The 15490-nt window shown below is 36.6% G+C and overlaps 1 protein-coding gene across 1 annotated transcript in view; it reads right to left on the bottom strand.

The window, feature by feature from the left end:
* The window catches only part of SEMA6D (semaphorin 6D), a 206700-nt gene that overhangs the window by 120573 nt on the left and 70637 nt on the right, over positions 1-15490 (bottom strand). The window contains exon 2 of the mRNA XM_021537470.2: positions 8654-8731. The gene's annotated coding sequence lies outside the window, so the exon portion shown is untranslated. The remainder of the gene's footprint in view (positions 1-8653; positions 8732-15490) is intronic.

Raw genomic sequence — 15490 nt, 5'->3', positions numbered from 1 at the left:
TGTGCCTGAGCCCCCCTGCAGCGAGGGCAGAGCCCTGAAAGTGTGATCACAGCTGGGACTGACCAGCTGAACAGCACCCACTCAAGCAAAAGGTCACAAAATTGAATCAGAGGTAATACAAATGTTTAGGACTCCATGGATTCTGCAGAGAGCCCTGCATGAAGTCAAAGACCTATCTTTTTGGAGTTAATTTTCAAAAGTCCATTGTTTTTATCTGAGTTAACACCACAGAGGTTATGAATTCCACCAGTAAACACTTCCATGCTACCAGAGCACCAAAAGCATCTAACACCTCCCCTGAAATGTTCCCTTGTCAATGAGCTGGAAAACTGTGCCTGTTCACTGCTCCCCTCCTTTCAAGACTCATTTCAGTCCAGTGCTCTTGTCACTTCCCTGACTGCAGGCAAAAATATCAGGTAATTCTCAACCAATTTAGTTTGTGCACACACGAGCCCACCATCTCTTCCAGCCACAGGGTATCATGTACATATGGCCTCTTTTGTTCATTTCACCACGATTCACACAATTCTTTAGTTTAAAATTATTCCTAATTAGTACATACTAATATGAAAATAAAAGAAAACTCAAAGTTATGAGCATGCAATTAAACTTAAAAAACAGGCCAGAGGGTAAATGCTTAATCCTTTATAGACACAGTGCTGTAAATGTGAAGTTGACGTCTGACATGGGTGGAATACCTCCAAATTTATACTGGCAAAGAAGACAGTCTAGTCAACAGTTCCTAAAACAAGTAATTGAAATAATAGCTCTTGAAAAACATATTTGTAACATAGATAAAAATATCAACATGTTGCAAGATCTCCAGACAAACCAGGCAGGACTATACTGCAGCTACAAGTGATAGTCTAATGAAAAGATAGGCATGAGTTTAGTTTAAGTGAGAAATAATCTCTCAAATATCAAACATTCTTTTCTCTGCTTGAAATATCTCTGTATTTTCAGTATTTGCAGTGGTCCATGCAGTGTGACATCTATTTTTTGTACAGATGTGAACAACTGGGATGACAGAATTGGTTCTGAAATTGTTTCCTATCAGAGGTGTCCTATTCCACTAAAAAGGATTTTGTTTCTACTTGAATTCTGTTTTAGGCTAACTGTTGTTTAATTTTATTGTTTATGTTAAGTTTCAGACTTGCACTAATATGAGCTGTTATTTTCACAAGACCTGTAATATTCTGACCTCTAGTTATCATAAAATCCTGCATTCTGCCCATGTCCTCAGCTAATGTGAATTATTTGTTAGCTGTTAGGTGGATTTATGCTTTTCATCTTAGCCTGAACTTCCCTCACGAGCATTCAGATAAATTATTTTGAAGGCATTCAGGAGCTAAGCATCCAATTGTATTATGTTAATATTACACAATATCTCTATACATGCATCAAAGGACTGTGCTATCGTTTACTCAATATTTTGCTTTATTATATGAGTTTTAATACCAATGCGTAAGTTCCTTTTTCTTCACAGTGTTTAAGATTTCTCTGAAGTCCTCTTGATGCCATAATTGAGGTTGAGCATGTGCCTAAGTGCTGCCTGAGATGGGTCCTTATTCCCCAACGTGCTGTTTGTCTCCGGTAGCTGAGGGAAGATTGCCTTACTCTTTGCTCATTAATATAAATAGATCTCATCCTCTTTTTGCATGAGCTGTGTGCCACAAAATCAGGTTTATGATTCTGTTATTTACAGTCACACACATTTTAGGAATATTCCAAACACCTATTTGTGGAATTACACCTAAAAATATAGTAATTCACATTTCAAATATTTGGGGGGAAATAGAGACTTCTAACTTTAAAGTGCATATCAGTGCACACAACAGGGGTAAATTAAAATTAAGAACTTCAACTCTGTGTTTCCTGTCTTTGAGCTTTATTGTGCCACCTTAATATTGGGTTAACACAGTACGTACACAGAATATTTGTTACAAGATTTGTGAATAAGTGATTCTCATCTCCTCTGTAAAGAAAATTGACTCCATTACAGGAGAGGAGAGACATCAAGCTAACATTACATGAAGTCATAATCCTCTATTGAGACACTGCACAATGACATTGTTAACATTAGTATGCAATATTTATTATAAATAAAAGAGGCTATTGAGGCTTTCAACCCATAATCAGCTCTGTGTGGATGACTTCACTGTAAGAACACAGTGGAGTTATAATGAGGATAAAAGATTTATTTATACCTAAACATGTTTTCATTAGTAATTCTGCACTAGCATGTAACAGATACAATTGAAGGACCAGTAGGGTTTTTGTGGGGTTTTTTTTGCTTGTTTCTTTGGGGTTTTTTGTTTGTTTTAAATTACTACTTATTGTTTGCATGAACATTTAGTAAGAAAGAAAATAAAGAAACTTATTACAAGTTGATTGTACCGTGTACTGTTAATTTTCATGAATAAAGAATGACTCAATTTTTAGCGAATACAGTATCCTTCCATCACTCCAAAATGTGGAAATCCAATGAGCCATTAGCTCAGACCTTGGTAAAAAGGGGAATTGTTTCTGAAGTGATCTTACCTGCACATGTAACACATAGTCACAAAGCACCAGTGTCATGTAAGGTTCTTAGTGACCCGCCTTGATATTGTACTCTTTTCCAAACAGCCTATTTTATATTTCTTTTAACAAGAAAGGACTAACCCTCACTTCGTGGAAGGCACCCAAACAGTTGCCTACAGACCCTTCCAAGATCTCTCATGGAGTTTGGGCTGTCATCTCACAGTCTATTTGGAGGAAACAGAACTCAGCTCAATGCCAAATTCTCTGCACTACCTCACTCTGCCTTACTACCAAAAATCTCTCCCTCCTCCCTGGGGCCTGGGTTTACTTTCAGACTACAGTTTCACATTTACCTTTGCCAGGTGAAACCAAGGAAAAATAAGGCAATGGTTCAAATATATATATACATACTTCACATTCCAAAACCATTGGTTGTGTTCAAAACCAAATATTCTTTTCTGGCTGGCCTAATTTGTTGCCTTTAATTACATTTCAATGTTCTCCAACAGTTCTGTTGACAAAATCTCTGTTGGAAAAGTCTTTAAGATATTTGGGGATATTTCACTACTAATAGAATCAAAAGAAGTGTCAGTATGTTGGTGAATGTAAAATGAGAACAACTACTTAAGAGAATCACCAGGAATAAATGTTAAAGTAACACATTCTTTTTTATCTTGGAAGAATGAAGTTCATCAGCTATTCATTTCTCATCTTGGGAAATACACTGACATGGTTCATCTCATTCTAAAACTGTGTTTAAGTTCATTATATGTAAGCTAACTGAAAAGAGAATCTTATTCATATCGAAAAACAAATAATTTAATTTAGAACCGCTCAGCTCAGAAGGAAAAGCTCTTAACAACAATTACTAACAGATCTGAAGAATTCTACTCCACCTTCAAATGTAGATAAAAAAACATTTAGTTTTCCTGTTAATTTCAGCTGTTCATTTTCAGCAGTAAAATATCAAACCCCTTTCTCTTGAAAAAGATCAACTCCTTGAGAAATACCCTTTCCTTAGTATTCTGTGGTCTTAGCCTTTCTCTTTTATTCAGTTTTTGTTTGCATAAAATTTTATTTATTCTACTGAAAGTGGGATTTAAAAAATTTTTTTTTAAAGTTTGAATTTTGAAAACCAAAGCATTATTCCTATCCAGATCTGCTTAAAGTAAGTTGCTGCAAAAACTTAACACAGTTGACATAAGTTTCTTTCATTTAATATACTCTTTCTGCCACCATACTTATAAACCCACGGGCTTCATTTAAACAGATACAATGCTGAGAGTAATTAAGTTCCTGTTACAATATAATGGAACAAAAAGTACAGCGATTGTATGAGTTTTGGATAGCAAATACAATGTCCTGTTTAGCTCTTACTTCCATAGGTTCTTCTGCCTCAATTGTGACAAAGTGCTTGAAGTGAACAGAAAGATGAGTTTCAAAATGTAGATGAAATTCTTCCCATTAAAAATTAAATATTTGCATATATGTAATATTATACAAGCGCACAGTGTATACAGATTATGAGCTTCAGCACATCAAGTGAATTTTCTTAGAAGTATTTCTAAATATATAATTTCAGTTATTTTGTGCTAATGATGCACAACACAACCAGGCTTGGGAGGCACCTACTACCTCTGCTATCAATCCAGCTCTTACCTCTTTAATCTCCAAGGGCCCAGGCCAGGTTCTACTAAATGCAGTAGAAACACTCTCCCTGACTTCACCAGAAACCAGATCCACAAAGACCTTAAATTCAACTATTGAACTAATATAATTTTCTTCTGATTCATGCATTTTTCAGGCATAAAAATAACCCAGTTTTGTTTCTTTAATGGGTTTTTCACAGTAATCTGGGTGGCTGATGCATTTGCAATCTGACAGAACAGATATCTCTTTGCAGAGTGTGTATAAGTTCCCCTGTCTATCTAAGAAAAAGTCTTACAAAGCTATTCAGAACTCAGTACACGTTCTTTCCTCTTCACAACTCATTTTCCTTTTTTTTTTTGTGACAACCTAGGCAATAATTCACAGCTCACTGGGTCTCCTAAATAACCCCCTTTATATTTACATGGTAGGCATTCCCCCCATTACCCTGCGGGATTCAGCCGTATTGGCAGGCAGTCATTAGGAATTCTTAACTCCATGGAGGTTTAACATCCCCCTCTGTAGTGTCTTTGAAAACACCCTGTATGGTTACAATCTCAGCAAATATACAGAAAATCTCAACAATTTAACAATAACATAAAATGTGTCATTTTGTAATTTCTAAGTGGTTCCTTCTTTGGGTCCCATCCAGACTCACACATGAAGCCTTTCAAGCTCAGAAGCATTTCACCCAATGGAGGATTGTTATGTTTCCTTCTCTTGATACAAAAACGAGCAAATCAGACCTGCTACTGATGGATGGAGAAAAGTCCTTTTAGGAAGCACAGATGAATTAATAGAAAGGTATTAAAACACATTATGAGAAAGATGCTGAAGTCTAACACTCACAGAAGCGAGATTTGCACTAGAAGGTCATTTTTTTCACCAGAAAGACACAATCTGAGTACAAAAGAAGAGCCAGATTTCCAGGGTTTATGGTCTTGCTCTGAGAAGCTCCCTGCAACTGACTGCCCCCACTCCTTTGGAAAATCATTAGAGACACAGCTCTACAGACTTGCCACTGACATCTCCCAGCTGGTCACTCACCCCTTCCCTTCCCTATCACACGGACTACAGCAATAACAACACCTCCTCAAATCCTTTAGTCAGTGCCAAGTACTATTATGGAGGCTTGGAGGAATATGAAAGGAAAAACTGGAGAAGTTGATTCATATTAGCATTGCTGCAGCTTGGTTCTGGGAACTCCACTCGTTCTGAAGAAGCCTCCAAACCTGGAGCAGCACACTGCCAATCACACCCCCAGCAGTTCACATCCCACGAGCCTTGAACTGAGTTTGAACAAATGTTCAAAACTGGATTTATTGACTGCATGGATAAATATTTCAAATTAATATATGAAGAAGCTTACACCAGAAAAAATATCACGGAAAATGACTTCATTTTGAAGGGAAAAAAAAAAAAAGAATACAACCACCCTTTTGTTTACAATTGGACTATTCTCTTTTTAGTATTATCTGAAAGTTTAATTGGAGTATTTGTTTCTTTGATGAGAAGCAGAGCCTTCATGATACAATGCCTTGTATGTGTCACATACAAAGTTATTAGATATGTCCAGATTTAAGGAGCAATTTTTAAAATTAGAGCCATTCACACTGATCCAGAAGCCATGACAGAATATGAAAAATATGCAGTGACAGTTAAATCTGCAATGCCTTTTCTCTTGTTAGTGAAATGAGTAAATCTTAAAAAAATAATAAATCTTAAATATTCAAGACCAATAGGCACTTCAGTATATGTTTCCCATGATTACAAAGTCCAAATAACATGCTCCAAACAATCTACCAGTACAGTTGTAATGAGAGAAAAGGGACTAAACCCACCCCTCCAGATTGTTTGGAATTTCCTTTAATCAAAGTGAGTCATTCTTACATTTTTTCTTTTGAAGTTCTGTAGCTTCTGAAGACTACTCACTCACTTTTGAAATATTTGTAGAACTAAATATCCCTTTATAATTTAAAATTCATTGGTAATGCTTTTTAAAAAGCTGATTATTTGTTTAAAATTCAAGTAATAAAAGTAACACTCTACTGAAAGAAGGCCTAGGTGCAGAGTGGTATTTTTGGATGCTAATTGGTCATGTGTACCAGCCAATCCTAAAACATATGCTGAAAACACTCAAAAGTGTTCAGAAATACCTCTCTAAGTCATAAATCTTTTACAAAAAATAGATTTACAAATCTTTTATGTGAGAGAAGGAATAGAAAAATCACATTCAACATCTGGAGTCAGATGAGTTTACTGAAGTAAAATTGCAAAATTAAATTTAGATGAACTTAATTAAAAAAGGGATCCAATTTAATATGGACATTCATCAACTTTTGATTGAAAATCTTTCTTGCCTCAAGAAAATATAATAAACTATGAACACAAAACCCATATAAAGGCTGAAATGAAGTGTGAAGGGATGGTCAAATAAAGAAAGGCAGGAAGAAGGAATTTTTCTAATTTAAGAGATGTTCATATACACACTTTCCTTTAATTGCACAGAATACTGAACTATTTTTAAACTCCAAAAGAGTTCAACAAGCGAGTTGGTCATCTGTATGCCCTGAAGGTCCTTGCTCCTTCTGAGGCATATGCTGTGTATTTACTGATAACATGAACATGCAAGTTCCTCTCTTTCTCCCCCTCTATGTCTTTCTAGTCTGCCAAATTTTTCTCCTAGATCCTAAAGGACTGAACTGGGTTCAGTTATAGTTCTTAGTCCTTAAATGTCCCTTACCCAAGCGGCTCTTGCTGAAGTGAAAGGGAGTTTTGTCACAGGGCTGGGATTCAGATGACTTATAATGGATTTTCATTTGCCTCAGCTAACAGAAAACAAATGCAGCTCTCTTATTTTCCTGTGATAGGTCATTACTGTCTTGCATTTTTTTCAGGGGGAAAAGATCTAGTAGTTTAGTCTAGTCACTTCTGGCTTTCATGAATTCTGTCTGTCAGAACAGCATTGACTTTCAGCTCTAAGTCACAGTGCTTATAGATTTTAGTAATGACAAATAACAATTTGAAAAGTTAAGAATAGTGTTGTTAGGATCATATTGTTTCCTTAGAAAACTGCCTTGATAATTTGTTGTTCTGCACACTGGTTATGTGATCAAGAAACTTGATATGAATGCTGTATTCTTTTATTTCTAATAAAGAACATTGCTAGAACAGTATGCTCTGAGGGAGATACTGTCCTTTATTAGAATCACATTCCCACATTATAAAAGTCACCCAGCAATAATGAAATGTAATCTGTCTTGAGGATTCATGATAACATAGCATTACGCTCATTTTTTTATGAATAGAGCATGACTGAATAGGATTGCTATTGTTGTTGAATTCATCTTTAAACTGAAGCAGTGATTTTATTGAAGTATTTGGTTAATGGCAATGCTTGAGGAATATTTCTGTGTCAGAAAAGTTCTTGCTTTTGCAGTGTAATCTAATTCAAAAAATGTATACTTCAATAGCCTGTAACTGTAAGGACTTGGAAGTGCTGGTACTTGACATCTGTATTAGAGTGACCTAAAGTCAGCACGAGCACGACTGGCCAAGGTGAGTCCAGGGGCTGGCCAGGCCCTGCCTCAGCAGTGGCCCTGAGTGGCTGCAGTGTGTAGGAGTGTCACATGGAGTGGGGTGACTTCCCACGCCTCCCATCTCACCAGGGCCCAAAACACTCCACGAGGTATATGGCATAACAGGGAGAATCATTTTGACCAACAATATTATCACAAATAATATAATCTAAAATTAGGCATTTCTTCCTGAAAAAGCTGAGCACTTAGGCACCAACTGGAGCTCCAGTTAAAGAATTATTCCACTCTACCCAGCTGCTGTAGAAGGTCTATTCCAAATGACACAAAAGTACAGTAGGATGCAGCTACCCTTTCTTCCTTTTCTTTTACAAAATCTGGGGAACCATCTCTGCAGCAGGATTTCTGTGCTTCAAGATGCAGATAGATTATGTCTCCCTACAAATTTCTCCACAGCAGTATTTGAAAATCTGACTCAAGGTTTGATGAATCAGATTAATTACAACAGAGAGTGCATTAGAAGAGATATGTAATTTGTAATTTTACAACTTATTGCTTTGTTTTCAGCAAGAAGCTGCCACTGGTTTTCCTTTTTGTGCATTTTACTTTTTCTTTGGAGTCTGCCCAATGGTTACATTCTCCAAAATAGACAATGTCAAACCTTCTGAGAGCAGTTACATTAGTAGAGAGGACAATAAAAAAGCTCTTTTGATTTTAGACTGAGGAAAATTGCTCAGAACTTGTGTCCTGAGCTCAATCTCTCACAGATCAATATATGTTCTTATTATCTCTCTATTGTTTTATTGGTCAAGGGGAAGTGCTTCATTTTTCACACAGATTCAATTGTAATGTAACCTAATAGATACCAGTAATATTCTACCATGGAATAGAATATTCCATATGAATAACATTCTAACATGGAGTTCTATGGCATTTTTAGAACTTACCACTGAGACCGAATGTGAAGATCCTTAAATTGCTGGCATCAGTGTTCCTGTAAACTCTGGCACAACTTCAGATGGGTCCTGCCAAAAGTCAGAGGAAAATATTCATCAGACAGATGATTATTTTTAATCACACTTAGCCAGTACCCGTGAAAGCCTTGCTTTATAAAAGCCAGCTGCAGGTTTAATGATAAGACCACTACAATAGCTCTGAATCCAACACACCTGCATATTGGCTTTTCAAGTGCCTGTGAACCTGAATACTGATTCTCAGAGGGTACTTTCTGAAGAAAAACTGTCCTTTCATGAAAGCAATCCAACATATTTTACCAGAAAAAATAACATTGTATATTGCAGCATTATTTTTAATAAACTTCAATAGAAGGACGCTCCCAGAAAAAAGCAAACAAACAAAAATGCACAGAATTGGCCAACCCTAAAGTAACGAAGCATACAACTCATATGCAGTTCATTTTCCTTTCAGATCAAAGGGGTTTTGAAGTTCAAATAAATTTGCCTCCTAATAGTTTTAGCACAGGACTATCTCTCTTAACATCTGAAAAATAACATTCAGAGTTGGCATTTAACAACTTATTTGTATTGCACCACTTCAGGAACAAGAAAACTTGTAATTTCTACCATATGTGGAAGGTTTGTTTAATTAAAGTATTTTTCTTTCCTGACCAAAAAAAAAAATAGATGGAGAAAAACTCCAGCAAAAGGGTTATTTTTAAAAAAACCAACATGCATAACATAATTATTTTTGCATAAATTTGCATATGTTACTGTAAATACAGATATGTACATGTATACATTTAATTCATCAATGTTTGTATAGTTATGTTATACATGGTTTAAATTACTTCTGTTTAGGAGAAGAAGAAAACTTTTATCTTGAAGTGAGAGCAAAGAAGAAATGGGATTGATAACAAGAGATAGGCAGGTGGTGCAATGCTCTTGGATCAGACCAGTTTTATGATCTCATAACGCTCAAATCCAAGTTGTTTCTACAATGACAGAGCAAATTCAAAACAATAAAAAAAAAATCTGCAAGGAGTCATTATCAAGCCCTACATGAATACAGAGGGGTCTCCACATCTCTCCTTTCTTCTTTGACTCAAGCTCCCAATGAAAATATTATTATTTTCACTATGTAACAACAAATTCCTTAGAGTGAGATTTTCAAAAACATGTAAGGAACTGGGTGTCTAATTCCCTCAGGCAGTTTTGAAAAATGTATAAATTTACTATATAGCTCCTTATACATCAAACAATATCCCAGTGCATTTCACATTAATCTTTAATCGAGACACTTTAATCTTCAAATCTTCATACAATAATCTTCAATGAAAGATTCTTTCATGGAGTTTTCAGTATATTTAACACAATTTAAAAGATAAAAGTGCATTGCCCTAGCTTTTAATATCCAGAAAATGTTTTAGAAATTAGATTGACCACAACCTGGCCAAGGTTTCTGTATTTTTAATATCTTTGGAGGGAGATTACAATGAAAGGGTGCTGGAGGGAATTACTTAGATGGTTAAGCACCCCAGAACCATAGCTGCTGATTCCAGAGTTTATTCAACTTTTCACTTTTTCCAAGGTAAGAACTTGCATCTCTTCATACATATGAAACCAGCATGTAACAGTGCATATTACTCTGTTTTGGCAGCTCTCTGTATGCACATCTGGACATTGACATAGTTTCCATATCTGTACTTTTGTCAAAAATATTAACTGTTAGAATAGTGTGCCAGGCCCATTCTGCAGGGATATAGCCCTGACTTCAACTGCTCCTGGCCTTTACTGCTCCCTCCACTGCCCTTTACCACAGCACCTCTGAGTTCTAGCCATGGAGCAGGACTCCACAGCATCAGCCCTTGCTAAATGCACAGTGGAAACACTCAGAATCTGTGCAGTGGATTGAGGACAAAAGGCAATAGGTCAGTATGAAGTAAGAGGGAGGGGAAAAAAGAATATTATAGCCATTATGACAGGCAGGACTTTCTTCAGGGAACCTGGTAAAGGCACATTTTGAGGAGAAATCTGAAGAACCAGCTTTCCAGAAGCATCTGAAGTGTTCCAGCAAAAGCACAAAGGTGCTGCCTTGAAAACAAGAGTTGAAGAAATCGACATGGAGTGGAGAAAGGACAAATGAGCTGCTGAGAAAATGGGAGAATCACCTGAGAATAATGGTCAGTAAACAATATGGCCAAAAAAAGAGAAGAAACTAAGAAAATTACTTTTCTAACATCATTATTTGAGTTGTGTAAGGCAATCTTTGGCTTCCCTGTAACCTCTACAACTGGAGATGTGAGAAAGCAAATTCACCAAGGAGCACATGGAGGAGAGAGGAGTGCTATGGAAACCAAAAAAGGAAAGCATTGCAGTATGATTACTGAAGTTAAAACAGCTGATTGATTCACAGGGTCAGAGGTGTAGTACCCACTATGATTAGACTGGAGAAAGTTACTACAGACTGGTTTGAGCAGTTCCCATTGACTACAACGAGTGGGAATTGGATGGAGATGACTGTAGCATGCTCCATGCATTCAAGGATGAGAGCCTCTCAGAACAGGCTGGGTAAACACTGGGATATTTTTAATAAGTGAAAGGCTAAGGCAAGCTTGAAAATTTGTTACAAAGGGAAAGAAGAGAGTGACAGATTGAAGGAAAAAAGGGATCAGACAGGGAAAAGCATAAAGAGGGTGAGCAGAGGACAGCAGTTAGAAAACTTCATAACTTGTGACAGGCTAGAGGACTGTTTCAGAAACAGAGCAGCCAATGAAGGGAGCAGTTATGAAGATCATTTGTTTATCAGTTCTCACAGAGAAAAAATTGTCAAAATCCTCCTCAGAAAAAGAATTTGTGGTGGGAGAAGAGGCTTTGAAGAATGAGTCAAAGGTGCTGACGAGGAGATTAAGGCTGTGGTGAAGATTTCAGTTACAGTAGGTAGGCAACTGATAGAACTGTGAAACAAGTGTCTCTGCCATAGAGGGAGTCAGCTTGGTCACGGAGTTCCTCTGCTGGAAAAATCTATAGGAAATATCTATAGGAACAGTGGTCGTGGTGGCTTTGAGAGATTCAGAGAGAAGGCAGAAATTGAACTCAATCAGTTCAAGAACATCACTTGTTTTTGGGCAAGGAGACTAAGGGAGGAGAGACAATAGGTTGCTAGTCATATTCCACCTTTGCTAGACCAAGTAGTAAGTGGGTCTTTATTCAAATAAACTCCCATGTGTCTGTCACAGGTGAACAGAGCTTGGTAAGAACTTGACAAGTGGATGTATTTAATATACCATGAAGTTCCAGCACTTCAAAAATGACTGCAGATCCACAAAAGGTCTCTGAATACCTGGTTTATATTCAGACATGACACCAAGGGCATATTTGTTCCACTACGCTTTTTATCTCAGAAAAATACCATGATTTGTACTTTGAGGAAAAACATATGAAATATTTCATATTCATGGGACATATTTCAGTGTGAGGACATGAAGGTGGGTTCAATTTCCATACTTTTCATGGTCAAGCCATTCCAAGGCTAGAAAGATGCATATCACATTTCTGGCAATGAAGATGGTTTTCAGCACAGAGTTTGGAGCAGAGGTAGCAATGAGCCCCTCAAAATATTGTCAAACAAATGGCTGATACAACGTCTGAGAAAGCTAATGCTATGATTAATATGAGGCAAATTCTGGGAAGCAAAGAGAACTTGGGGATAATAGTGGTACTAGTGGACCAGAAAGCTTAGTGAAAGTAAGCTACTGTAAGACACTGAGAATTGATTTTTTTTTTAAATCAAGATATTTTCATATTAAGGATTCAGATGAAATTTTACAGTTTTGGTAAAGTCAGGAGTTGAGACTAAAGGAGTGACAATGAGAAAAATGGTCAAAAAATGTAAATGGAAAATCTTTAAGAAAGACATCTTAAAGTGACATCCAAATGCATATTTAGAGGGAAACAATCAACTGAGAGGACATGATTGAGGATTCCCTAAAACTGAAACTTATATTGTAAATCACAAGGATCTGTGATGGTAGTCAAAACTCCAGCTTGCTGTGGATGGTATCCAGTACAACATAGAGAAAGACCTTACCAAGAGGAACATTATTCTCAAGCAAACATTGACACTTACAAAACTTTAGAGATAAGAAACTAATGCTTGAACTGGTAATGCCCTAAAAATTCTGCAGGAACCCAATGCTTAATTTTACACTTTAACTTGACTGAATAGATTATCCTAAAATACTCATTAATTTACACATCATTAATCTGTGCAAACTATTTCCATGACACAACAGAAATCCAGTAGCACCAAATGTAACATTTTAGAATGAGATTTTTCACAATTTTTCCTCTCCTTCATGAATCTACTCTTTATCTATTTCCATGTAAACATATTGATCTTAACAGAATTTTTCAAAATAGTAATAATAAATTTTTAATTCTTTAGATGTATATGCATACATCAAAACCCTGCATCTATCCACCTTGAAATGATCATGCTTCACTAAGAAGAAATGCAGCTCAGTGTAGCAACATCTGGCAGTGTATCTAACAGTGTAGTGAAACACTGGAAAACCACTACTGGTGTTATTTCTTCAAAATAATGTAAATCCAATATCAAATTGGTTATGTAACTCAGCTGTCACAAGGTTTCATACAGTATAGAAAAGCTGCATTTTAATGTCTTATGAGGGAAGGAGAGGAGGTGTGAGGAGATGTGAGCTCTGTTTAACACTAAACTGCTTTTAATGCTGTGAAATATGTGGAAGCAAGGTTAATTGAAAACCTGAAGTAATATAAAAATAGGTTCAGACTTTAACAGAAGTACATATGGTATATAAAGCTCCATTGAGCCCAGGTGGATAAGTGAACATTTGTAATGCACATTAGTTGGAGAAAGAAGAAGTAGAAGCAGATAATAAGTATTACTAAACTAATATTCTGAGGGTCTGGAAGGGAGATAGAAAACCACTACCATGGAAACATTTTATAGATGACTTTTCCCTCCCACCCAAAGAGTACAGATTCCCCTGTTTCCCTTTAGTTACTGGCTGTTACTATCTCTGCCCCAAAGAAAAGGGAGTGGCTTTCAGAGACAGACTTAAAGCAAGAATATCTGGACTCCCCCATAAAGACAGAACATGGGTGAGGTGCAGGTTTTCATACAACAGCTCTTTTCTGCCTCAGCACTCTTACACCCTGCAGGAGGGAAGCCCAGGACCACAGAATAGAGGAAGGTGCAGGTCTCATTTGTCCTGCAAGAACAGCTCTTTCTCCTTGGACATGCTGTTATTAGGCTGGAGTTATCCATGATCCCCAAGAAAGTGTAGGAATCCCAGTCTGAGTATGCAGTATAGCATGATGTCCCCCACATAATTATTAAAACCCATTTAATTATAAGCATATCTATCTCTCTATCTCCATAAAGGCATATATAAATGTTTATTCATTGCCACATAAATTGATTCCTCTATTTGATTCGTCTACTACTGATGCATGTGGTAAATGCCCATGTTCTCTGTTACATTGTCTCAGTCAGCATCAAGCAGCTGATACCCCAGCTCAGACACACCTGGACATATTGGAAGCTGTATTCTCTTCCAGTCAAATATTAGTAGTCTTTTCCAAAATGTAACTGTCCCCAGTTCTACAAAATTGTCCGTTTCTATCATAATACAGCTTGTTTCACTGTTATTGCTACCTAGCTTCTGTTCCAAAAGGATTCAAATGTCACACCTTCTTACTACCAAGTGCATAAATTTAATGTGACTCCCAGGCCAATCACTCAGAATGATGGAAATACACTAAATTATCAAGGCAGAAAAAAAAATACTGAAAAGGTACATTTTATCAAAAAGCACAAACCCCCCAAAATAATGACACATGACAGCTTAATGAATGACTATTACTTACTTATTTATTATTACTTATATTATTATTATAACAGTGATATGCTACACTTTATAATTTAAAATAATAGCTAATCAAAAAGCTTTTCTTTTATTACATCTGATTTAAGATGTCTTTATCTTATGGCAATATCATGCTTTCCTATGTTTGAGACTAACAGGCAGTAACATCACTCCCATATTTGAAGACCATGCCTTAAGCACAATAATATATTAAAGTCTGAATGCTCACGAGGATGTGTGAAAAGCAATTCTTGTATTTCATTAGTTGCACCCCAACCAACTTAATTGCATGTGTAGAACATACTCATTTAAATGCAACTGTGTGTGTGACACAGCTTTGGAAAATCCAGCTTAAACTAACAATAATTTTTTGCACTTTCAGTTTTTCTTGCCACTGATTTACAAAGGACTAGCAAACCCCTTTGATTTCATAGTTTAACAGCAGCAGGTTTTGCTGTTAACAGGATCTGAAATATGCACTCAGGCAAGGATTCAGCATCTTCCAAACCTCATTTTGTGAACTAGAATACTTCTAAACTGAAACCATTTCTCCCTCTTTACAAGGCAGTCAGCTCACATAACCACATGTTGATATTCACATTGAATTATAACCAGAACTTATTAGGTTAACAGTTAGAGAAGAAACACCCATGATCAAAGCAGCAAATTTACTTACTTTTATCTAGTGATTTGCTGCAAAAGGACACATTACCTACTACACTGCTTGGTGTTGCAGACTTGCTTGTAACTCATATTAGATGCAGCCCTTTGCTTTTTTAAGACATTAGCCCAAACCAGTGAAGTCAATGGAGAAGGGTATTTGCTCCCAGAAGGGTATGCCCACATCTCCATGTACCTTCCACAGAAACACCCAGTCCCACAGCCTCAGCGTAGCAGTTCTTTGCTATGGACTCAA

Source organism: Lonchura striata, chromosome 11, assembly GCF_046129695.1.
Source record: "Lonchura striata isolate bLonStr1 chromosome 11, bLonStr1.mat, whole genome shotgun sequence".
Classification (NCBI taxonomy): domain Eukaryota; kingdom Metazoa; phylum Chordata; class Aves; order Passeriformes; family Estrildidae; genus Lonchura; species Lonchura striata.
Note: the sequence above shows the minus strand (reverse complement) of the source record. Positions and strands in the feature narration are given on the sequence as shown.